General features: G+C 37.8%; 1 protein-coding gene across 6 annotated transcripts in view; it reads right to left on the bottom strand.

The window, feature by feature from the left end:
- LOC124165227 (lachesin-like) overlaps positions 1-25,722 on the bottom strand; it is an 878,935-nt gene that overhangs the window by 571,097 nt on the left and 282,116 nt on the right. For all 6 annotated transcript variants that reach the window (XM_046542522.1, XM_046542529.1, XM_046542528.1 and 3 more), the window contains one exon: positions 17,924-18,031. The gene's annotated coding sequence lies outside the window, so the exon portion shown is untranslated. The remainder of the gene's footprint in view (positions 1-17,923; positions 18,032-25,722) is intronic.

Here is a 25,722-nt window from a genome sequence, read left to right as displayed (position 1 = left end):
GAAAAAGACATATATCGAATGCACCTTATGATCGATTATAACTTCGCTTCTAATAATTCGATCCGCCTGATTTAACTTTTGGCAGATTAAACACGTCAACTTTAGTATTACATTTGAATTTCGTATTCTCACTTCGAATAACGAGAAAGTTATTAGCGAAGAAAGCGTAACTAAGGAGATTGGTATCGATATAACTCACACATGAATCGATCGAGAGGATTGGTTATCATGTCAAAAGTTGCCCTTTTTGATAATAGTATAACCCTGAAAATTTCATTCCTCTTACTTGAACGGTTGCCAAGTTATTCAAGATCGTGTGCTTCACAAAAAAATGGCGACAATGATTTTCTCACGTGCAGGATATTTTTCGGAATTTTATTATGAATTAACCAAGAGGGTTATCGGAAAAACAGGGTAGGACGTGAGGGTACGGAGTACCCTCTAAGGGTTTTCACGGAGATTCCAAATTTTCATATGCCGAAGTCTCAAAGCCGAAATCCGAAATTTAATATTCGTCTCCTCGACAATGGAAAATCGAAAATCGTTTATTCCTCGGAATTCTTTCGACTTGTGAATATTCCAAGATAGCCAAACAATCAAGCAAAAAATCTAGTATCTTGCGTTTCAAGGAATTTGTCCTACGATTATTGCAAGTTGGTCAAAAAAAATTCCAAAGTTAGTCCCGTAAGAAAAGCATTGGAAATATTTAAAAAAATGATAAAAAATAGTAAATATATATACACCGTTATAACAACCATACTAAAAAATCAATCAAAAAATCTAGTTTACGTCCATTGAATATCATGTTCCTACGACTTTTTAAAATACGAAATAAAAGCGAAAAAGTTTTAGTCCCATAAGGCTCCCATGTTAATTCAAGTCGATATATCTCGAAAACTAATCGACTTTTTCGAGTTTTCAGATTTTTCCTCCCGATGAATTTTTTTTTACTTTTACGTCCAATAAGTCAAATTTCCACATCTATCACAGTTTTGGCTGTGAATTTGTATCCATGAGTGAGTGAGTATGTCACACATCCGGCTGTATATATAAGGGACTCGCTGTAGCTCGCTAGGGGGCTCCGCCCCCTTAGAACCCCCGGATCCGGCTTCGCCGTCGACTTTTTTGTGTCTAGAGAATTTTTTATTGCAATCATCTGACCGCAAATGGTGAACGAAAACGAACCCTCGGCTACGCCACGATCGTCTTCGGCGTCGCAATCTTCGTAATGGCCTCGTTATGCGTCGAAGCTCTGTGCACTAAGTCCTAAACATCCATTTTCCGTCCAGGGAAAATGGTAGCACCCGTTGTAGCCACCTTCGTAAGGACTCGTTCGCCGAAAGTACTATATATGTTTTGTGAATCTTTTATAAATCGAAATTATGTGATTTTTGGCATTGTTTAACATTTATCTCTTTAACAGGAGGGGATGAAAACAATCTGTTGCCAGAAATCAGTTGATGATATTGACAGTATATATAGTAATCATTTTCATTATTCAACCCACGAAACTACGTCAAGGGCAATGAAGCGTATTATATTTTTCCATAAAATGTATTCACAGACGGATTTTCTGCTGGCTTCGCAGAAACACCCATAGGAAGCTCCGTTCCCAAAATTACCGGGTTCGGGAATTGGGGGAGGGGAGGAAAACGAACCCTATTCTACGCTACGGTCTGCTTCGCCGGCATATTCTTCGGAACGGCTTTGTCGTTCCTCGAAGCTTTGTGCACAAAGTCCTCGGGGCCGTCTTCGCCGTCTAGTGAGGAAGGATAGCGCACACCGCACTCACCTTCTCCAGCACATTCCTCGGAACGGTTTGATGTTCCTCGTAGCTAAGTCCATACAGTTCTAGGTGTCGGCTTCAGCATCCAATGGGAAAGATAGCACCCGCCACGTTCGTCGTCGCCAGTGAACTCCACGTAACGGCTTCGCCGTTCCTAGAAGCTCCGCTCTTAAATTTCCAGTGACCAGAGGGGATGGGAGGACCCCGCGGCCAAGTTCACTTTTTTCCGAAATGGAATACATAATTTTTTGTAAATGCAAACTTCATAAGAAATCGGTCGTAAGGTCAGCTTCCATCTTTAACTTAGAATCCCCTGATTCGGCTTCGCTGTCTTAGAATGTGGTTGTCCAAAGAATTTCTATTAGAAAATTCTGACCAAAAAGTGATATGGGCCGGCTTTGCTGGCCAGGGGGTAGAGAAGCGGACCCTTGGCTGCTCCACCACCAGCATCGTCGGCAAAGTCTTCGGAACGTCATCGCCCATCCTCCTACCGCTGTCCACAAAGCCCTCCGGGGCAAAAGGGCTCGAACCCCTAGAAGCCCCTTTGCGGCCACCTTGGTTCACCGCCCCACTCGACCGCTTCGCCGTTCCCTGCCGCGGACGGTCGGAGGGAAGAATCACTAACCACGGCTACGCCCATCCTCGTTTCAGAGATAGCATCGCCGCCCATGGGCAAGGGAATCCCCCGAAGCTGCGCTGCTCAGACCTCTGGACGGCGTCGCCGTTCCTCGTAGGCTGCACCACGCCGCCCGGAGATAAAGGAGTCTTACCGCGGGTGCCACGCTCATTCCTTGGGACGGCGTCGTAGTTCCTCGTTGAGAGGCGGCTTTGTCGCCCAGGGGTTAAGTGTGCCTCCCGGGGGTACCCCGCTCTACGGCTCGAACCCACTTCGCGGCCAGCTTGGTCGGTCGCCTCCCCGAGCCGGTTCGCCGTTCCCTGCCGCGGTTGGTGGGAGGGGAGAGTCGCTACCCGCGGTTGTACCACGACTTCGCCGCTCCTCGTTTCAGGGATAGCTTCGCCGCCCAGGGACAAGGGAGTCCCCTACAGCTACAATACTCAGACCTCAACACAGCGTGGTCATTCCTTGTTGGGGGCGCCACGCGCCACGATTAAGGGAGTCCTACCGCGGCTGCCGCTCTCATTCCTTGGAATGGCTTTGCCGTTCCTCGTTAATTAAGAGGTGGCTTCGCCGCCCAGGGGAAGAGTATGTCCCCCAGGGGTACTCCGCTCAGTCCTCGGAGAGGCATCGACTTTGCCATTCCTCTACAGGGGTTGGCTTTGCCGCCTAGAGGGCAGTGACAGTTCAGAATAGTTCAGAACTGTAAAGGGGGTGGAGGAAGCCACCAGCGGCTGTGCCGCTTGTTCCTTGGGTCGGCTTTACCGTTTCTAGTAAAGGGCGGCATCGCCGCCAAAGGGTTACTTACGCCCCCTAGCTTCGCCAGTTAGTTGAAAGGCGGCTTCGCCGCCTCGATGGTGAGGAGGCCCCCCCGCTGCTGCTCCACTTAGCCCCCATTACGGGTCTCCTCCTCCGAGGGGGGCTCCAGTGGGATGCAGGGGTTTTAATGTGTGTGATTCATGAGGTCAACGATAATCCACATTGATTCTGTAGTGGTGATTGAAAAGGGTGGGGCAATGCGACGTAATTGCGGCGACCAGTACCCATAAAAGAAAACCTAATGACAAATTTCAATTTTTAGGTTTGTGTAATTGGGGAGGTTTCAAAAAAATACTGCGGGTGTCATATTTGTGTTCAACCAGGGGTCACAAATTGATCTCATTAATTCCGTGCCGATAGTCGTAGGGATCCGGAACAGTGGCGGAATTCTGAAGATAAATACCCAAATAGGTGACCTTTCAGAAAATAATATTTTGGGAAGTTTCAAGGGGTTGTGGGGGGTTTGAATAACTCATAGGGTTGGGGAACACGGGCTGAATGGTGACGAAAACTACCCGGAAAGGCGACCTTAAAAAATTTAATTTTTCTGGGAGGTTCCAGAATGTGATCGGGGGTTTTCAGGTTTTATCCCGTATGGTTTACGGTGGCCCGCCATTAGCAAATATTCCATATCTAGGGCTGTGAGGGGACGGGCAGTGCGGCGTAATATCGGTCAGAAAGTCCCAAAATGGAGATTTAATGTCACATATTACATTTTTGAGGGGTTTCAGGGGGATGCCTGGGGTTTATATGGGTGTACTGCTAGTTGTCACTAGTCGTTCACATGAATTCCGTAGGGATGAGTCGTGGGGGTAGGGATCAGCGGTGGAATTGTGGCAAAAAGTACCCAAAAAGTAGACTTCCAAATGCAAAATTCAATTTTTTTGGGGGTGTTTTGGGATTAATAGGTTTCCACTGCCAGTGGTCACCAATCGTGAACATCATTTCCGTGGCGATGAGTGGTAGGGGTTGGAAAAGTTGGAATAGTGACGATAAGTACCCGAAAAGGAGACTTATATGCATAATTTAATCTTTTGAGGGTGTTTCAGCGGGTTTGAAGATGACGGTATTATATGGTCCCATTTATTTACTATCATATCTAACTGAGGTCACCCCTATGCCATCCATATTTTGTGAGTAATACAGTAAAAAGTAAGACATTCGCGGGAAACAAATGAAAAGTGTCCACACTTTTTTTTCTCCATATTTTAACTTTTTCTGAGTAATTAAGGACGTTGAAAGAAACTTAGCTTCTATTCGTATAACATGTTATGAGCATAAATAAATATCATTTTCGTTATCCTACACCTGATATTACGTCAAGGGAATTAGGAGTTATGAAAGTTTTCCAGTAAAGAGGTGTTAATTGGTTTCTCATTGACCTTCTTGCGCTCACGAGTCCCTGGAATGTGCCATGAGTCATTTAAATTAGAAATACATGTGACTTTAATGTTTATTGCCTGCAGACGTCTTTTCTTTTCGGTATTATGATTACTGATAATGGTCTCATTAAGCTAAGCCACGTATCATTTGAAAGAAAAAGAATTGCACTTTCTTATTCCTGCAGTTTCATTTCGTTTTATACCTGATTTACACTGAATATAAATAAATATCCCAAAAAGGTTCAATTTGAGCGTGTTTTGCTTACTATCCCCTTGACGACCATCAATACTGTTTATGCCGTTTGAAATATCTTTATATCACACTAAATTATAAATGGCATGTTCCAAATAATGAAAAACTTTGTTTTTCACACATACACAATTTTAAGTTACACGTTTTATCACATGGTAAACCATTCAGTTTGTTTGTATTGGCTAAGGATGGATTTACTATAAATACCGTACACTTCATCGCACTAATAGAGAAAAATTTCGGGCAGGTAATGTCCCATGAGTCAATTCCATAAGAAATACATGTAAATTAAATTTTTAATGGCTACAAACGTATTTGTTTTTGCATATTAAATTTAGTGATAATGGTCTCATTAAGTTAAGCCACGTATCATTTGAAAGAAAAAGAATGGCACTTTCTCATTCCAGTAGTACCATTTCGTTTTCTATCTGATTTACACTTAATTTAGAAATAAACATCCAATAAATGTTCAATTTTATCGTGTTTCGCTTACTGTCCCCTTGACGACCGTCAATATTGTTTATGCCGTTTGAAATATCTTTCTATCACACTAAATTATAAATGGCATGTTCCAAGGAGATGTATTACTACCACTATCTAGCGAAACTAAAATCTGCTCTAGAAAAATTTTCCCTTACATTTGATAAAACAAATAATGCACTGTTAAAAAATCTTTGGGACTACGAACCTCCGCTGAAACCAAAACACCGCCTCCCCAAATGTACCCTAAACCCTTCCCATATCCCTATCCCCTTATTCCCTGTCCAGTATTATTATGCCATGACTCTTTTAATCTGTAAAACGTGATCAACTAATCTGCCTGCAAGATTACTAAACGAAACGCCCAGGAGACAGCTGCAAAGCTGGGAACTGCGGAAAACAATAACGAGAAAAATACTCGGGCTTGGACCTACTAATTCCACGAATCCATATTATTCCGACAGATGTGCCAATTGAATAAACACGGGTTCAATTTCTGATTAAATTGGCAATCGCAATGTAAATAAATCTGAAGGAATCTATGGAATGCACACTTTGATCGTTAATTACTTCGACTATATTCAGGCGAGAGGTGGCAATAGGAACGCGAAAAATCCAGACAGAAATTTAAACCTTAAAAATTTTAATTCAAAACCATTTTCATAACCGTAATTTGAAATATTGTGGTCCACTTTGGTTGTTCGGCATTGTTGTCTCTATCATTATCCATAAAAATTTAAATTCCAAAACATATACATCACTGCAAGAGCAGTGTTAGTTAGACCAAACCCGCAACCACTCACTGAAGATTTTTTCATAAACATTTTTCAAATAAATTTACATTCAAAACCACATCCACCACTGCTGCGCGGGATATTGTACCAGGAAAGCAAAGCAATATACATGGGTGCGACAACCAGGAGGGCTTTTTTATCTACAACATTAACAATAACAATTTTAATTCAAAATCATTTTCATCACCGTCACGCGGATTATTGTGGTCCAAATTGGTCGTTTGGACTTTCTGTTATGTAGTAATGCGTGGAATAAAACGCAGTTATTCCGGTTGGAACAACAATAGAGTGCACATAGCATTGAAATCAGTGTGTTATTTAACTACTTAATTTGAATTAAGTTATTTAAACTCCCCTCGAAAAGTTATATCGCTACTTCAAAACCGCTTTCACTTCCACTCCATGGTAAAAATCGAGCGCTTGCCTGAAAGTAGAGGTAGAGTCAACGGAGAGCTCCATACATTTCATGTGTCTTCATTGATAATCGGTTCACTCTCCGAAATTCCTGTACCCCAAACACTCGTCCCTAACTCCTACGCGTGAGTGCACGGAGGGTACCTCTCAGCACCGCTGACGCTTTCCAAATTGGCAGTTTTGCATTGTTGCTATGAAGTAAGGCGTTACATAAATAAACAGTTATTCGGGACGGGACAACAAAAGAGTGCACATTGCATTGAATTCAGTGTGTTATTTAACTCTTTTATTTTAATTGAATGATTAAAAGTCCCCTAAGATCTCTGAAGTATATATTAGGAGAATATATTGGGAAACAGTACATAGTTGCATTCATATTTTTCCTTGTTCAGCATATCTTTCGATCTAATCTTTCATTTGCCGAGATTCATCATATTTATTAATCGCATGATTTATGGCAGGGGGTAGCTAGGAATTAAGGCTAGGGGGGGTTTCAGGCACAGCTTATGCTGGGGGGCTTGGTGGTATTGCATACCCGCAGAGTTAGCGGGAGGTGCGTAGGCCTTCCGGCCGCCTCCGCCGGAAAAAATTAAGATAAATGGTTCGAATTGGCGATTTTTACGCCCTTCCGAGGGATAGTTTCTTATTTGTCACACTATTCTATCAGCAATATTAATCCAATTAAGTAAAATAGATTAAACTTAAACATTTCTGTGAGCTCCGGGGTGGGGGATGTTATCCCCCAAAACCACCTCGCTGCGCCTCTGATCGGTGGCACTCCTTGGCAGTGATATACTGCACTTAATATGCATAAAATAGTATTAGGTACAGTAGTCCACATTTATTCTATAGTGATTATTGGAAAGGGTAGGGCTATGCAGCGTAATGTCGTTGACAAGTACACATAAAAGAAGACCTAATGGCAAATTTCATTTTTATTGGGGGTTTCAACGGAATACCGGGGGTTTTATAATTGTGATCAACCAGTGGTCACCAATCGTTCTCATATATTCCGTGCCGATAAGTCGTAGGGATCTGGAACAGAGGGGGGAATTCTGAAGATAAATACCGAAATAGGCGAGCTTTCAGAAAATAATCTTTTTGGGAAGTTTCACGGGGTTATCGTGGGTTCTAATAACTCAAAGGTTTGAGGAACACGGCCTGAATGGTGACGAAAACTACCCGGAAAGAAGAACTTAATAAATTTTATTTTTCTGAAAGGTCCCGGAGGTGATCGAGTGTTTTCAGGTTTTTTTCCCCGCATGGTTTACAGTGGCCAGCTGTTAGCAAATATACCATATCTAGAGCTGTGAGGGGACGGGCAATGCGGCGTAATGTCGGCCAGAATGTCCTAAAAAGGAGAGAAAATATCACATTTTACATTTTTTAGGGGTTTCAGGGGGATGCCTGGGGTTTATATGGGTGTACTGCTAGCGGTCATCAGTCGTTCATTATGAGCATATAGAAATGCAAATATTCTTTATCCTAAACCTGATATTACGTCGCGGGGATAGGGAGTTATGAAATTTTCCAGTAAAGAAGACTTGATTGGTTTCTTATTGACCTTCTTGGGCTCATGATTTAATCTGCATGATTTAATTTTTGTTGGTGTTTCCGGGGTTCGAAGATATATGGTCACATTTATTTACTATCATATGTAAGAGAGGATGCCCATATGGCATTTATATTTTGAGAGTAATACAGTAAAAAGTAAGACATTCCCGGGAAACAAATGAGTAGTGTCCACCATTTTTATTTTTTCGCGGATATATCGAATGAAATATTTCTGAAACGATTGCCTTTCCTAAAATCATATGCATAGTTGTATATTATTGAAGAGTTTTTACTATATAGCCAGGAATAAGTTCAGGAAATCTTGTGTTAATCCTTTTTAAATCGTAATTTTCTGTGATTTTCGGAATATTTTAATTTTTTCTGAGTAATCAACGACGTTCAAAGAAACTGTTAACTTCATTTCGTAGAACATGTTATGAGGAAATATCATTTTCGTTATCCTTTCAGACCCTAACCTAAATAAAAAAAACAGATATAAGGGAGAAATACCTGCTGTGTATCTATTAATCTTATTCATAGCCCTGATTATTATTTAAAATAATTCGAAACGTTGGCTATAACTTGGTGACATAAATAGGCTGTTATTCTGGTCGGAACGACAATAGAATGCACATTTCATTTAAATGAGTGTGTTATTTAACTACTTTATTTGAATTAAGTTAATTTAACTCCCCGCGAAGAGTTATATCGTTGATACAAAGTCACTTTCACTCCCGCTCGATGGTAAAAATCGAACGCTTGGTCATGAATAGTTTCACGAAATGTTGTGTTAATCCTTTGTAAATCGTAATTTTCTGAGTATCGGAATATTTTAATTTTTTCTGAGTAATCAACGACGCTGTAAGAAACTGTTAACTTCATTTCGTAGAACATGTTATGAGGAAATATCATTTTCGTTATCCTTCACCTGATATTACGTAACGGGGATCGGGAGTTATGATTTAGAAGAGTTGATTGGTTTCTTATTGAGCTTCTTGGGCTCATGAGTCCCTGGAATGTGCCATGAGTCATTTCCATAAGAAATACATGTAAATCAAATTTTTAATGCCTGCAGACGTATTTGTATTTGCACATTAAAATTAGTGGAAATGGTCACATTAAGTTAAGCCATATATCATTCGAAAGGAAAAGAATTGCACCTTCTCAATGCTGCAGATCCATTTCGTTTTATACCTGATTTACACTGAATTTAGAAATAAACATCCAAAAAATGTTCAAGTTTAGCGTGTTTCGCTTACCTTTCCCTTGACGACCGTCAATATTGTTTATGCCGTTTGAAATATTTTCCCATCACACTAAGATATAAATAGCATGTTCCAAGGAGATGTATTACTGCCACGAATCCCTATTATTCCGACAGATGTGCCAAATGAATACATACGGGTTCAATTTCTAATTAGATTGGCAATCGCAATGACAATAAATAAGACCAAAGTATCTCTGTTCGTGGCTTAAATATGGGAAAACCGTGTTTTTTACAACGAAACAATTTTACGTGACATCTTTTATCGCGTGAGTTAACCATCCAGTTTTGTTTCTGTTGGCTGAAGAGGGCCTTAATATAAATACCGTACTAAAAGACGAAAATATGGGGTAGGTACGGTTAATATGCTAGGAGAAAATGACACTTATCGATATAATTTCATATCGACATATCTTGAAAAGGGGATGTACTTCTGCAAAATATTTTATATGTATGAATCGTAAGTTACCTTCTAGCATACCGTTAAAAGTCTTATCCCAGCAACTATAGTAAAAGGTCTGCAAAAGGAATCTCTACAGTACACAATTTTATCGAACATAACGTCAACTATAACGACTGCATTAGTTTATTGAAACTTTTATCTTGTTTTTGTACCTTTCTTTATCTACCGGTAAGAGTTTAAGTCCCTTTCATAATTAAATAAAAAAATATGTAAGCGACAAATCGAATTCCAGCATTTTAGATTCGATTTTTCTTGTTGGAAAACGGGTAGAGCAGGATGTTCATCATTGCTAAATGTGACCTCTATGGTAAGGATCATGTCCTTATATTTTTATTAATCTCGCAAAAGAGGAAACTTGTATAAAACGATATCGATATATCCCCATTTACTTAACATTGATAATATATTTCGCCATAAAGTTAAAACTATGGTATTCCACGGAGACCAAATGGTAACAGAAATCTTATATCATCAATCACGTACTATCGTAAAAATTTCAGACATCTACATTCAATAACAAAGGAGAAAATGAGGCATATCGATATTATTTCATTTCGATATATCTTCATTATGAATCATTACTTATCAAAATATGTTACATGTACGTATAGTACGTTGCTGTCTAAGCAAATAATTAAAAATTTTATCCCCGTAACTATGTTAACAAGTCTGAAAAAGACATGTATCGAATGCACCCTTGGATCGATTATAACTTCGCTTCTAATTATTCGATCCGCCTGATTTAACTTTTGCCAGATTGAACACGTCAACTTTGGTATTGCATTTGAATAACGATTTCATATCTTGAATAACAAAATAGTTATTAGCGAAGAAAGCGTATCCAAGGAGATTGGTATCGATATAACTCACACATTAATCTACCGAGAGAATTGGTTATCATTGCAAAAGTTGTCCTTTTTGATATTAGTATTACTCTAAAAATTTCATTCCTCTAACTTGAACGGTTACCAAGTTATTCAAGATCGTGTGCTTGTGAGGATATTTGTATAAAACGATTTTGATATATCCCCATTTACTTTACATTGAAAATATATTTCGGCATAAAGTTGAAACTATGGTTGCCATGGAGACCAAAATATCACAGAAATCTTATATCACCAATCACGTACTATCCTAAAAATTTCAGACATCTACATTCAATAACAAAGGAGAAAATGAGGCATATCGATATTATTTCATTTCGATATATCTTCATTATGAATCATTACTCATCAAAATATGTTACATGTACGTATAGTACGTTGTTGTCTTAGCAAATAATTAAAAATTTTATCCCCGTAACTATGTAAACAAGTCTGAAAAAGACATGTATCGAATGCACCCTTGGATCGATTATAACTTCGCTTCTAATTATTCGATCCGCCTGATTTAACTTTTGCCAGATTGAACACGTCAACTTTGGTATTGCATTTGAATAACGATTTCATATCTTGAATAACAAAATAGTTATTAGCGAAGAAAGCGTATCCAAGGAGATTGGTATCGATATAACTCACACATTAATCTACCGAGAGAATTGGTTATCATTGCAAAAGTTGTCCTTTTTGATATTAGTATTACTCTAAAAATTTCATTCCTCTAACTTGAACGGTTACCAAGTTATTCAAGATCGTGTGCTTGTGAGGATATTTGTATAAAACGATTTTGATATATCCCCATTTACTTTACATTGAAAATATATTTCGGCATAAAGTTGAAACTATGGTTGCCATGGAGACCAAAATATCACAGAAATCTTATATCACCAATCACGTACTATCCTAAAAATTTCAGACATCTACATTCAATAACAAAGGAGAAAATGAGGCATATCGATATTATTTCATTTCGATATATCTTCATTATGAATCATTACTCATCAAAATATGTTACATGTACGTATAGTACGTTGTTGTCTTAGCAAATAATTAAAAATTTTATCCCCGTAACTATGTAAACAAGTCTGAAAAAGACATGTATCGAATGCACCCTTGGATCGATTATAACTTCGCTTCTAATTATTCGATCCGACTGATTTAACTTTTGCCAGATTGAGCACGTCAACTTTGGTATTGCATTTGAATTACGATTTCATATCTTGAATAACAAAATAGTTATTAGCGAAGAAAGCGTATCCAAGGAGATTGGTATCGATATAACTCACACATTAATCTACCGAGAGAATTGGTTATTATTGCAAAAGTTGTCCTTTTTAATATTAGTATTACCCTGAAAATTTCATTCCTCTAACTTGAACGGTTGCCAAGTTATTCAAGATCGTGTGCTTGTGAGGATATTTGTATAAAACGATTTTGATATATCCCCATTTACTTTACATTGAAAATATATTTCGGCATAAAGTTGAAACTATGGTTGCCATGGAGACCAAAATATCACAGAAATCTTATATCACCAATCACGTACTATCCTAAAAATTTTGGACATCTACGGTCAATAACAAAGGAGAAATTTGGACCTATCGATATAATTTCATTTCGATATATCTTCATTATGAATCATTACTCATCGAAATATTTCACATGTGAGTATAGAACGTGACTGTCCAAGCAAATTATTAAAACTATTTTCCCCGTAACTATGTAAACAAGTCTGAAAAAGACATATATCGAATGCACCCTTGGATCGATTATAACTTCGCTTCTAATTATTCGATCCGCTTGATTTAACTTTTGACAGATTAAACACGTAAGTTTTAGTATTACATTTGAATTTCGTATTCATACCTTGAATAACGAAAAAGTTATTAGCGAATAAAGCGTAACTAAGGAGATTAGTATCGATATAACTCTCACATGAATCGACCGAGTGGAATGGTAATCATTTCAAAAGTTGTCCTTTTTGATAATAGTATTACCCTGAAAATTTCATTCCTCTAACTTGAACGGTTGCCAAGTTATTCAAGATCGTGTGCTTCACAAAATAATGGCGACAATGATTTTCTCACGTGCAGGATATTTTTCGGAATTTTATTATGAATTAACCAAGAGGGTTATCGGAAAAACAGGGTAGGGCGTGAGGGTACGGAGTACCCTCTAAGGGTTTTCACGGAGATTCCAAATTTTCATATGCCGAAGTCTCAAAGCCGAAATCCGAAATTTAATATTCGTCTCCTCGACAATGGAAAATCGAAAATCGTTTATTCCTCGGAATTCTTTCGACTTGTGAATATTCCAAGATAGCCAAAAAATCAAGCAAAAAATCTAGTATCTTGCGTTTCAAGGAATTTGTCCTACGATTATTGCAAGTTGGTCAAAAAAAATTCCAAAGATAGTCCCGTAAGAAAAGCATTGGAAATTTTTCAAAAAATAATAAAAAATAGTAAATATAAATACACCGTAATGAAAACCGTACCAAAAAATCAATCAAAAAATCTAGTTTACGTTAATTGAATATCATGTTCCTACCACGTTTCGAAATACGAAATAAAAGCAAAAAAGTTTTAGTCCCATAAGGCTCCCATGTTAATTCAAGTCGATATATCTCGAAAACTAATCGACTTTTTCGAGTTTTCAGATTTTTCCTCCCGATGAATTTTTTTTTACTTTTACGTACAATAAGCCGAATGTCCACACCTATCACAGTTTTGGCTGTGAATTTGTATCCATGAGTGAGTGAGTATGTCACACATCCCGCTGTATATATAAGAGATATGGAGGAGACAGGTGTAGATGGAGCTACTACTTGGCGGGGATGGAATACAGAAAATAATGTTAGAGGGTAGAATATTGGGTAAACGATGGAGAGGAAGGAAAATAATAGTATTTTTTGGGTAGGAATACAGGGGTAGGCCTTATCCTGAATTGAAGGGGTAATTGCTTGAAGAAAGGAGATTTTTCCAGACTGCTTCTTAAGTACTCCATGGAACCTACCTTAATCATTAGCATACTATAATAATGTACTAAGAGTATCTGCATTAATTTTTTGGCATATTATAAGTCATGATCGCTAACTTTTCATTCTTATACGACTCGTACTAACTAGAAGTTTCATTAGCATAGTATCATTCATATATTCATTTCCACACATTTGACGAATCCTTCTAGGCTATGACAAACATATATCTTGTATGCTTTCCTCACGATAGGTTCGAAGTTATGGACATGTTTTAGTTCTGTGACATTGTTGGAAGTACTTATTGGATCGGTAATTTGATCGTTGTTCGTGAGACGTAATGGCATTCCTTTCCCAATAAGGGAAAAGCAATGGACGTTGGGTATGAAGTTCTATTTGCGATTTTACCACGAGTGATTCTCCTCGACGTCATTCCCAGATGCCTTTTCGACGCCATGTCGAGATCTGAAGGGGAGGGGTTCGGTCAATACCCGAGAAAACCCGCCTCTCTGAAAAAAAGGCCAATTCTGAAGGCCGCTATGCTGACCAAATGTCGCCACGCTGCCCGCGCCTTAGTATTCCTAAAACATCGCCTCATACCACATCAAGGATTTCTTGCGCGACTCTCTTTCAAGTACTGAAGGAAGCATTCAGATATGCCGCGGAATCTGCTATTCTGCTATGGTCTAGGATTGCGGCACGTGACGACGTGTACTCCTGGTCATTCGTGAATGTAAAGGAGTTGTATCCTCCCAAAGACCTTGTATTATAAAATGACCATGGGTAAAATTCATCACGAAAAAAATAGGCCTAGCCTGGATTCAAAGCTTGTTGTAGGTTCATAATTTTACGGCAATCGTACTTGATAACGATGTATTATAGAATACGTTGAAACCGGTTGCCGAGCAATTAAACCAATGTGGAAGGTACAGAGTGCCTTTTATTATAACCATGCATTACTTCCAAAAAGTGAATTCATCACTGCCAATTTCACTCAAAATAATAACCTAGCACATATAATAATATGAGTATAACAACGTCATCTCGGATGCTCTTTCTTTTTCTCATTAAAATATCCTGTCGAGGACCTTACATTCTGTCATAATTTACCTGCAAATAACAATAATTGTACATATTTTATACTCGCATGATAATGTATTTGTTGAAATCCATATTTTCGGCTTTAAGTTCGTGACAATCCATGTTGAAATGAAAAATAAACAACGTTGGTAACTTTTCACTGGAAACATTTACTGGTACGACGCGTTTCAACGGTGAGGCGTCATTTTCAAGTTGGTACTTACTTGAAAAGTGAAACTCAAAAGCGAAAAGGCGTCATTTTCAAGTAAGTACTCGGCGTTGAAACGCGTCGTCCCAATAACAAATTTCCGTCGTTAAAAATTACCAAGGTTGTTTAATTTTCCTTTCAATGCATTAAATACTCATTTTAGTTAAAAAAAAAAGAACGCATAAAAGAGCAGATAGAAAAGTTGCATCTTCTACAGGGGTACAGCTGCAATGAGCGACTCATAATGAGCAAGGCAATAGAGTGATCTAGTTTCTGCGCGAAAAGAATTCTATGTTTTTCTACGACATATTCAACAAATAATGCAATTCCGAAGAGGCTAATACACCCATGATTACTTATTTTTGGAGATTAAATGCAGCTTTAAACATAAAAATTCGTTACCTGAATGACTTTCCAGAGAAGTCGGGAAAATAATTACAGGATTACAAAGAAATAAAATGGAGGTAAATTTTCAAACATACAACATTGAATGCAGATTAGAGCTTCTGGAATCATTACGTAGTTAGTTGCAAAAAAAGACAGCTTAAGTGTAGCCATTAACGGAGGTATTGTGATCGCATTTTTTTATTTTCTTCAAATGACGTCTCATACAAGATAATATTAAGAATCAAATGTATTTAGGCGAAAGATACCGCGCTTATTAGCCATTTAATAATCATGGATCGTAAGGAATTGCAAGTGTACTGTCGATATTTACAGTTTCTTATACATATGCAGAACAAGCTTCTTAATGATTGTAAAAAAGGATTCATTTCAGGAGTAATTATATCCTTCGCAATGATAAAATTGCATTCTGCATAATTTTATCCAATTCTTTTATAAATAGATAGGAATATTATATATAATCGACACATTGTGCTCCATGTTTTTATTCTGAAGCCAAATTAAGGAGAAATTACATTTTTTAACAAAACCATATACACGTATACACGTTGAATGACCTTTGTGAGGTGTACTGAAAGCAGAATAAAAAATATATTCATGTTCAATAATCAGTCTGACAGAGATATTTACCCCGAGGTAGCTCATTGAAATTGCTAGGTGGTGCAAATAAATACGTGATTCATGTATCTCAATTCTTGTCGTTATTTTCCATTCATTACAATATTACTTACATGAACAACGTAGCTGGGAACATCCATGCCTGATAACTGCCATTAAAAAAGACATTTTTGGGGCGCTTTGCCTTGAGATAACGAACAACCTGCAATGATTTTATTCGCGAGAAGCAGGAAAAACTTACTGTGAGTACCACATTAAATGATTCGCAATTATTCTTCATCCCTAGGTTCGTAAATATTTCTTGGCATAGCTGCGGTTTTAAACAGTGATTAAAATGTTACAATACATCTTCAAGATGATTTGATTATATTCCATTTTCGTGAAAGTACTTGAGTTTTAAATAAAATCCGCGATCTGTAAAATAAAGCTGACGAATACGTAACCGATCCTGAGTAGCTCTGCAAGTAATATCCAGATATCTAATATTAGGATTGGAGAAGATTCGTTAGTTTTCGCATACAATGCGAAAAATTCGCTCGGGCACGGAAAAAAGTCTGGTTAGAATAGTTATGATCCTAGTTATTTTTTACTACACTGTTAAGTAAAATATGAACCACCTACATTCATGGTTGCAATTACTTTAACGTGTTGAAGGAAGTAATCTGGCTAGATTTTCTATACTTTCCGGTATTTGATTATTTTATGAATAAATTTACGGTACCTACAATTGACCATACCTTAAGCCGTTTTCCGGTAAAATTAACCAGGCAACCGCTACTCAACATGTGGATCTTAATACTGAACTGGATCTCGCAACACGCGGTAGGATACTGGTACTTTTTGCCATGACTTCCGTTATCATGCCAGGAGGGTTTTAACCAGGATCAGTTTAGTAGTTTTCACATCACTTTTTTTCTCCGTGCATCATCGCTAAATTGAATCGACGTTAAAGGTTTACCCCGGGCCATTGTTAGGGATTTTTTTCGTTCTTTTTTAACGTGCGGCAGTGGAGTGAGATAAACTTATTGACTGGAAAAATGTTCTTACGTACGCGAGCCCAGAGCCTCATTGTTTGTCGCGAGGCGGGAGATAGCTACGCCGTGAAGTCATTACTCATCCCACAGGGGGAAAATATGAATGCGAGATTGTACGGCAATTCCTCCGGAACAAGGATATCAGGTCACCATTACTCCTCTTAGTGCACATGAGAGGTAATTTATCCGCCACAGAAAAAACAGATATTTTTTCAATAGCGGCCATTCCATATTAAACGCTGAACTGCTGCGCTTTGTGAGGGAATCCGGAAAGAAAAGACTTCCCAAGCTGAGAATATATATCTTTGAAAATAATGAGATGCTGGGTATGGAGAGATGAATAGCTAAAAGATAATGCACTGTAAAAAGTAATTCTAGACGGCGTGTTGGCGGTTGGAAATGATGAATTTCACCTACATATATTCATGGAAAATAAAAAACTCGCGATTCCTTTGAATACAGGACCCACGTTGCGATACATTACTACTCCTATTCAAGGCTGTTCTTTCAGATACTCGGAGGTGCATAGAGATCTTGATTCAGCAAAGAAATTCGTCATATTATACGATATAATTCAGCGCAGAATCGTCTATTTTGGTTTCAATAATCTTTTCTATGAAAATGGACCAAATGGGAATGTTATCAAATAAAAACATGAATACAACAAACCACAGTCATACCCACTCTACCGTCAAACTATCCCATTTGAGTTGGAGAGAATCAATAATATCATTAAATCTAAATAGCATAGCATCACCCATAATAATTTTACCTCGCATTGATGTATTAAAAATTTGTGTCTTTCTGTGAGATCCTTTTGAGGTTAAATATAACAGCGTGTCATTCCGAGTCCGGAATGGACGCTGATACTACAAATGGATTTATATAAAAGTTAACTCACATTTTTGTCAGCGTTCTCCAATCTGCATTGATGTTCTCTTTTGAATAGAGTCCCTCAGATGCATCAAGTAAATGGAGGTGTAAATTTCCTTTAGTGTCCGAAGAAAACCTGAAAATGACAATAACTTTTAGTACTGCGGTAACAAATACTTTATGGTCATAGTTGCCAAGTAACTAGGAAAAGTAATCACAGACTCACTAATTTTGTATGTTACGCAAATTTTTTAATGGTTTGACTCAAGTATCGACACAATACGCTATGCCATTCTCAAAAGTTATATAGAGTACACCCATAGTTTACATAGTGTTGTGTCGAAACCAGAGTCAGGCCATAAAAAATTCATGGACAATACAATGTTACTGAATCTGTGATTACTTTTCCTGAAACACAGTTCCACCAAATATTTTGTTCCGCCCTTAAGTTGGTCATGACGCCAACAAAATACAAATTTTTTTTACTTATACACCCACGGTGGAAATTAAAAGTAGTGTGCTTAAGAAATGTTAAAATGGAAATCAATATCTCCACTGCATAAACGCTCAACAATCGCCCACCGAATCAAATTAGCTCATCTATTACCATAAGGGCTATCTAGATTCGAGCGGATTCGTATCGGTGGCCGATTGTTGAGCATTTTGCAGTGGAGGTATCGAAGTATGAGTAGTGTGATTACAATATCTCTCATTGATACAATATACTGTCAAATATATGAAGTCGATTTTAACCTCCAATTTCACTCCGGAGAAACTAGTACTAAAAGTAGGTTTAGTTACGGTTTCAAAGCTAATTTTACAATGCACACAATCATTTACATGCCAATTTAACAATGAGCTTCATCGCAAAAATAACAATTGATAAAAGATTTTCGTAAAAATATGGCCGAAGATTTAAAGAAATATGTTTTAGTTAGAAGGAGCTTTGAAAATCAAAGATTTATTTTTAATTACAATTTGCATTCGCGAAAATATGTGAATTAATACATGCTATATTCATAACGTCACACTTAAACAGACTTCAACTCCCCTTAATAGCTACTTAAACTGATCCGCTGAAACATAAACCCATGATTTCGTCGTAGAAAATTACAAGTTAGTGGGAAACAAGCGTTGATTATCAGCCATAAATAGTAGAAATAAATAGATAAACCATGCATCGAAAAATTATTGTTGTACCGGCCTTATTTCGCAAACGTATATTCTACCAGATCTCATGATCAATTCACTACGCTAAGAGGAAGATAATATATCCTATAATGCTGCGGAAAAATTAATTATTTACTTGAATAAACGAATACGCTACCTGCAATCTTCTTTCAAAAAACAAAAGGAATTAATCGTCCACCAGAGAGAGCTTACACATTAGTAGTACCCACTAACTTTCATATCACCCTTCATATTTATCATTTGAAGATGGATTGCGAGTATCTAAATGGTTTATTCGGAAGATGGCTTCTTCATTTTTTTTTCAAACACTAATTACAGAGAGTCCGAATAACAGCTTTCGGAGGGGGCACGTTCACATTAATTACGTAACTGGAGGCTGGTGCGTGATTGCATCGCTCAAAAGCGGATGCTATCCAGAATTTTCCGAAAATACCAAGATCCTGTGCAAACATTCGCAAAGGTCTCTCTGCGGAGGGATAATTACAAACCCTGCAAAGCCTTCGTAAAATGAAGATTTTTTTTTTCATTTTTGAAAGAGCCCCGTGTTTAAAAAAAATTGCTTCGAAGTTCCAAGAGGAGGTCTAAATACATTGAGTTTATATTATTCTTCAACTTAATTCTGACATAAAAGAGAATTCATAAAATTGAACCATCGTATTAAACGTGGGATTGATGCCTATTGGTGGAAAAAGACGTTTGAATTCGCTTTCAAGCATAGAACATGAGCAATATGACTAAATAATTGTGTTCAATTCCGGGCAATCCTCTCTCCGCCTTTATTCCATGTATGGCAAGCTAATTATGTGTTTATACGGGTAAATAAGTTATTATGCTATGAAATAGATTGCTACTGCACCTAAAATTTTATTCCCACCAGCAAAGTCAACGTGAAAATCGTTTTATCTGAATATCTGGTATACTTAAAACTTGCTCGTTACTTTGGTACAGCTCTATCAAAATGCGCAACCAAAGATCGAAAAAAATAATTTATTAAAGTATTTTACGGAAGGAAATGAGCTTGAATTAAATTAGCGTAAAAAGAGTTTCATTAACTACCTCTTGCAGAACTCGGTTATGCAGCCTTCCTTTAGTCATAAAATTACTGGGAGATCGAATTACAGAGAGATTGAGTAGTACTGAGAGTCAAAATTTAAGAAAACTCTTAACATTCAGGATGCTACTTCATCATTTAATTTTTTATATTATTGAGCGTTAATATTGAAAAAAATCCAATCGTAATTTTTAACAAAAATATCAGATGAAGCTCTAAAAGACTAATTTAAAATCAGCAGTTTAAATGTATTTACCTTACACAACTGGCATTAGCGTTACTTGTACCGCGTTTTCGATCACTCTTGTTGTTGCCTCTGTTACAAGCCAGAGTTTTCTTCCGTCATTATTGGTGATGTGCCCTTAAATATAATCCTTTCCGCTCCAACCTGCCTAAGAACCCAGTAAAAATAACACTATCTGACAGTTCAGAGATATAATTTATTCATGTATACCTATAAGTGCTCAACTTGTTTTTTGCCATCTTAAGAATAAAACTGTGGTTAAATAAAATATTTATTTCTTTCATTCATGAGTCTATAGAAAAGCTATACCATAAATGAACAACTTTTGCTTTTAAATGGCCGCAGAACATTCATCAGCATCAGAGCTTCCGCTATGTATCGAAATACCCACCGAAGTCGATAATGAACATTCCAAAAAAAATGCTGCCCCTTCAAAAACGTCTGTGGTTCAACCCAATATCCTCTTTTTTAACGAATGACACTGAAGAATGTAAAAGATTCTGATATTTGAATAAACTCTGCATAAAACAATGGGTGCAGTATTGCGTAGCAACAAAAAAAGCACCATGCATCAAAACAACACCGAAGAGACAAAAAAATATATGCTACCTCCCTAAGAACACGGCAGTGGTTAAACTCAACATAAGCTCAAACACGAAACTTACATTGGTGAACGGTTTCGATTTTTGAGCAAATTTAGCATGAAACATTGACTGCACACGATATTAAAAACCTAAAAATCTTCCGCTATTTATCAAAGCATTTTAGTAAATAAAGATGCTAATGTATGAGCAAACATGAAAAGAAGAAGACACTGCCGACTATGACGTGCGTGAAAACGAGGGAGACACAAAGAGGAAGACAAGGCCCTTTCAATTTTTCAATCGCACCTCCGTCAATGTTTACGCGGGGAAGTCTCACAAAGAGCCCTCTAACAGCGAGGACGTCAACTGAACATCCTACACCGTGGAAGGGATAAGTGGAGGAACTGAAGCCGAACGATATTCACCCCCCCCCCCCCCTCCACTCCCGTCGTCTCCGACTGTCTGGGCCTCCCTATCATCATCCCCCCACATCGCTTGCCTCCATTAAATGAGCGGACGCAAATATTGGCACGTGCAGGAGGAGGGAGACGCGACTCTCCGCCAATGCACGCTCTATCGAATAGAGTTGGAATATCCAGAGAGAGAGAGAGAGTAGAATGTCAGGGCAATGGGGTAAAATCTCAGTCAAAATTGTGGAAGTGTTAGGAAAATATGGACGAGAAAAATATATTACGCCACCATCACCCCCTTCGAAATCAACACCAAAGCGTCCGAATCAACGGGTGGCCACACTCTTATCTTTCACTCACGACTCTATGACCGTGCGGCAATCGTGTTTGAAATTACCAGTAGGCTCAGTGACACAACACATACACCCAGGTAAAACAAACAATGATTTTTTTGTGCCTTTTTTCCCATTGCCGGCGTTAAGTGTGAATTGTGTGGAAGAGAATAATTATATCAAAGAATTTTGAAATTGTATAATGAAGCATTTTCATAAATTGTACATCAGTACAGTAATAAGTTGAAATTCAATTTTTTTGTTAAAATGACATTGGATAATTGTTACTAATTGATTTTTTTCTTTCTAATATCTATTTATAATTATTTTAACTGGTACTTTTTAAAATTTTCTCTTTTTTGTTTTCTAGCTGAATTCACAAAGGTGGAGTTCAAGATATTTACGTATTTTTATCTTTTTGTGACGTCTTATCAACGATATGTCTGTTCTTCTTTCTTTTCAGCCAATTTCAACACAGTTTTATCAGTCACTTTCTCGTCAGTTTGTTTCTCCTTCCAAACAACATTTTGCGACTGATTCGAGACGTATTTTGCAAAACTTCCAATCAAGACTTTGCCTTACAATTTTCAGAACAGTTCAGACCCTTATGAAAAAGCATTTTGTTGCTATTTCTGGTTCGGCAATATGAGCCGCCAGTTTCGACATTTAACATTTTTATTAATCGCACAGCTCAGTACAGTGGTGCTCATTTCACTATTGGGGTGACTATATTTACTTTCACGGCGGTAGTACTGTGATGTCGAAGGCAAGGTGTAACCACTACTTTATTATCTAGTGGAGTCGCAGCTACTTGTTTAATAAGGGCATTCTCTCAAATAAAATACTCCGGATGTAAACTAGTCTTCATTCGCATCATCTCCGGGCAGAACGAGTGGAGAGGGAAAATCTATCAAAAATGACAAAATACCGAGCATAGGAGCATGGAATATGAGATCACTTAGGACCTGCGGAAAGCTAGAAAGTGAGATAAGGTGGAAATGAAAAGGTTGAATCTCGGTGTGCCAAGAATCACCGAAATTAAGTAGCCTAAAGAAGGAGACTTTTAGGAGAGGAAGCAATAGGATTAAAAGCACTGGATCTATAAACGGTAATGCTAAGGTTGGGATCATGCTTAGAAAGACAACCGGAAAACTTCCTACAGTAAAATGAAATAATAGATATGGTAAAGTGAGAGACTTAACCGGTAGATATCGTAGTGGTAGGGGTATGCATGCCAAATACAGATTACGAGGGTGAAGAAGTTGAAGACGTCTAAGAAGAAAACACGAAAGTCATCCAACAGGTAAGAGGAAATGAAAACCTCATGGCTATAGTTGATTGGAACGGTACATTAACTTTTCTTAATTTTCATCTTAATGAATAATTCTTCGAAAAGCAATGAAATTATTACTCACTTCACTTACCAAGTGATCGTTCATGTAACAGAACTTCGATGAGAAAATTTTACTTTCATCACTTTCTCAAAATTTTGACACGCCCTAATAGGGTATTTTCCATCATCAAAGAAAACGAAAGGCATTGGTTGCGATTCGTTACCCATCATTAGTGTACTCATAATATAAAAATTATTTTGTTTTGGAAATCCCAGTTTAGACGACTGCTAATGGTCAATTTTAACCTCCTTTGAAAAAGATCAGGTTGGCGCCCATGCGATGCCACTCCACGTGACGTCACAAGGAATTGGATGCTATACCATTAGTCGGGAGTTTCCCATCGTCTGTGATTACCAATGCATGTATAAGGCACAGAGCTCAGGGAAACATGTTCTCTCTTAACAATCCCCTTAACAATCACCTATTAAAATTGCCTATAGTCGGAACGTTTCCTTCGTTTGATAAGACATTAATAATCCTTATTTTAAGCCAAGCGCTACCTGCTAGCAGGGTACTCTGCTACCTGTTAGCATCTTGCGTCATATCAGCGCTCAAAGCCTCGCCCCAAGGTCACCTCACTTGGCGGCAGCTGGAACCAGAACGACGTCACACAGGGTTTTCCCAGCATTCATACTTATAGCCGTGGCGTTTTCGTGCGCTTGAAATTTTTCACTTTTCATTTAATCGCGAAAAATACATATCGTCATTTAAAAATCTAAAAGCGTGAAATACGTACTCCAGGAGTAATAATCTTTCGATTTAGCCAATAAAAAAAGTAATGGGAAACCACCCTATTGAATCTCCCTTAACAATCCCCTTATGCCCCAATAGCGCTAAGTTAGCCCGTTTTCTATCTTCCGGAAAGACGGCGAGGTGGCGTCGCGTCGAAACCCTTCGGCATTTCCGCCACTCCTGTCATCTCCATTTGGGAGGATGGATTCGGCAAGGAGGAGATATACCCACTGAGCACACGCGCGGTGCTACCAATCTCGACTTCCGCTCCGGAACACTTGCTAAATGGCCACGCGATGCTTCGCTGCTCGCCTGTCAATCGGATGCCACGCGATAGGACGAGCGAAGCGATGACTCGCTTCCTCGCCTTCAAACAACAGTGGTAGCCAAACTCGAGAGTAAACATACTAGGTGTTAGAAAGCTCAGGGTGACTGCGCGGCAACCAACAAGCTGAGGACAACATTGGAAACGGAACTTCAGATCTATTGTGGTAAATGGAAAGAGTTGGCATAACAGTCCAGTTTTATTGAACGACCAATTTACGCCAGACACTCATATAATTTATGATTTTCCCCTTATTTAGCATTCTAAACAATTCCAGATGAGGACTAAAGCGCTGCAACAGCAACTACATTATTTTTCATCTTATTATCAGCATCTTAATGAGGGAATGGTACATCGTTTACATCGGCGTCCATTACATATGTCAGCAGAGGATCGAATCAACAAGCACCTTAGTGATATGATATTATTTTATGCTATAATTAAAGCAGTCCTTTATTAGAGAACTTTAGAAGAACAAAACATATGCAGTAAATGTGATACAATTGATACCAATTGAAAAAAAAATAAATTCCATCGAAACGCATAGCTCCATGTGGTGAATGTATTACGTAGATAATATCTTTTCCTCCACGACGGAAAGCGAAGAACAACACAAAAGCGTACACTTTACGAGCAATGACGTCAATAATTCGAATAATATTTATTTTTCTATTTAAGACATGTTTCAAGGCACTATGCCTAACACAGAACGTAAATTAGCAATTCATTATTCAGTCATGATGCCTAAATTAGTATTAATATCTGTCAATTTTTGCAATCGCAACATACTTTCAGGAGAGGCAGTGTTGAATTACGTACACTAAAATGTAGCCACCAAAAATGATTCTAGCTTGATTTTCCTATCTAGCGTTACCATCATAATTGTATGATCTTCCCTAGATTTCATCCTGGTTTTTTGAAAGCATCTCTTATTATATTTATATTTTCTAAATTGTATAACCGTGAAAATTTACAGAAATTCAAATGCATTTTTGAAGACTTTTCAAAATATTCCAAAAAAAAAACAAATACCTTTACAAAACATTAATTGGGAGGTAATCCATTACACAGTTACCTGAGCCACTAAGCTATATTACATATAACTGGAATATAAGCGGAAACATTACATATAACTGATGTGAATGAATTCTAGCATTCCTTAAGAATTATATGCCAACTTACTACCAAATAGATAGCACTAACATTTAATGACGAACATAAAGCCCATCAGAGGCGCAATTAGAGAATATTGAGAGACGTAGCTGCAAGAGAGCCAAGAATCGACCGTATCACCGAATAGTAGACCGTAGGACCGGAGTAGTAGTATGGAGGTTGCCATTGAAAATTACTATATTAAAATAACTCTAACAATTTATTAATAAATATCATTCTATAATCCTCCATTTATTCATGATTCGATAATTTATAAAGCGCCATAGGATGTGGTGATCTCAATAACAAATCTTTCTATTAATCTTCGCTTAACCCCTCAGCAAAGTAGTCATCTGTCGGCACTAACGTGCCTTAAAATAGGTATTGCACATAAAATACCGAATCATCAAAT

The sequence above is a fragment of the Ischnura elegans genome, chromosome 9, assembly GCF_921293095.1.
Source record: "Ischnura elegans chromosome 9, ioIscEleg1.1, whole genome shotgun sequence".
NCBI lineage: Eukaryota > Metazoa > Arthropoda > Insecta > Odonata > Coenagrionidae > Ischnura > Ischnura elegans.
The sequence above is the reverse complement of the archived record's forward strand: the minus strand, read 5'-3'. Positions and strand labels throughout refer to the sequence as shown.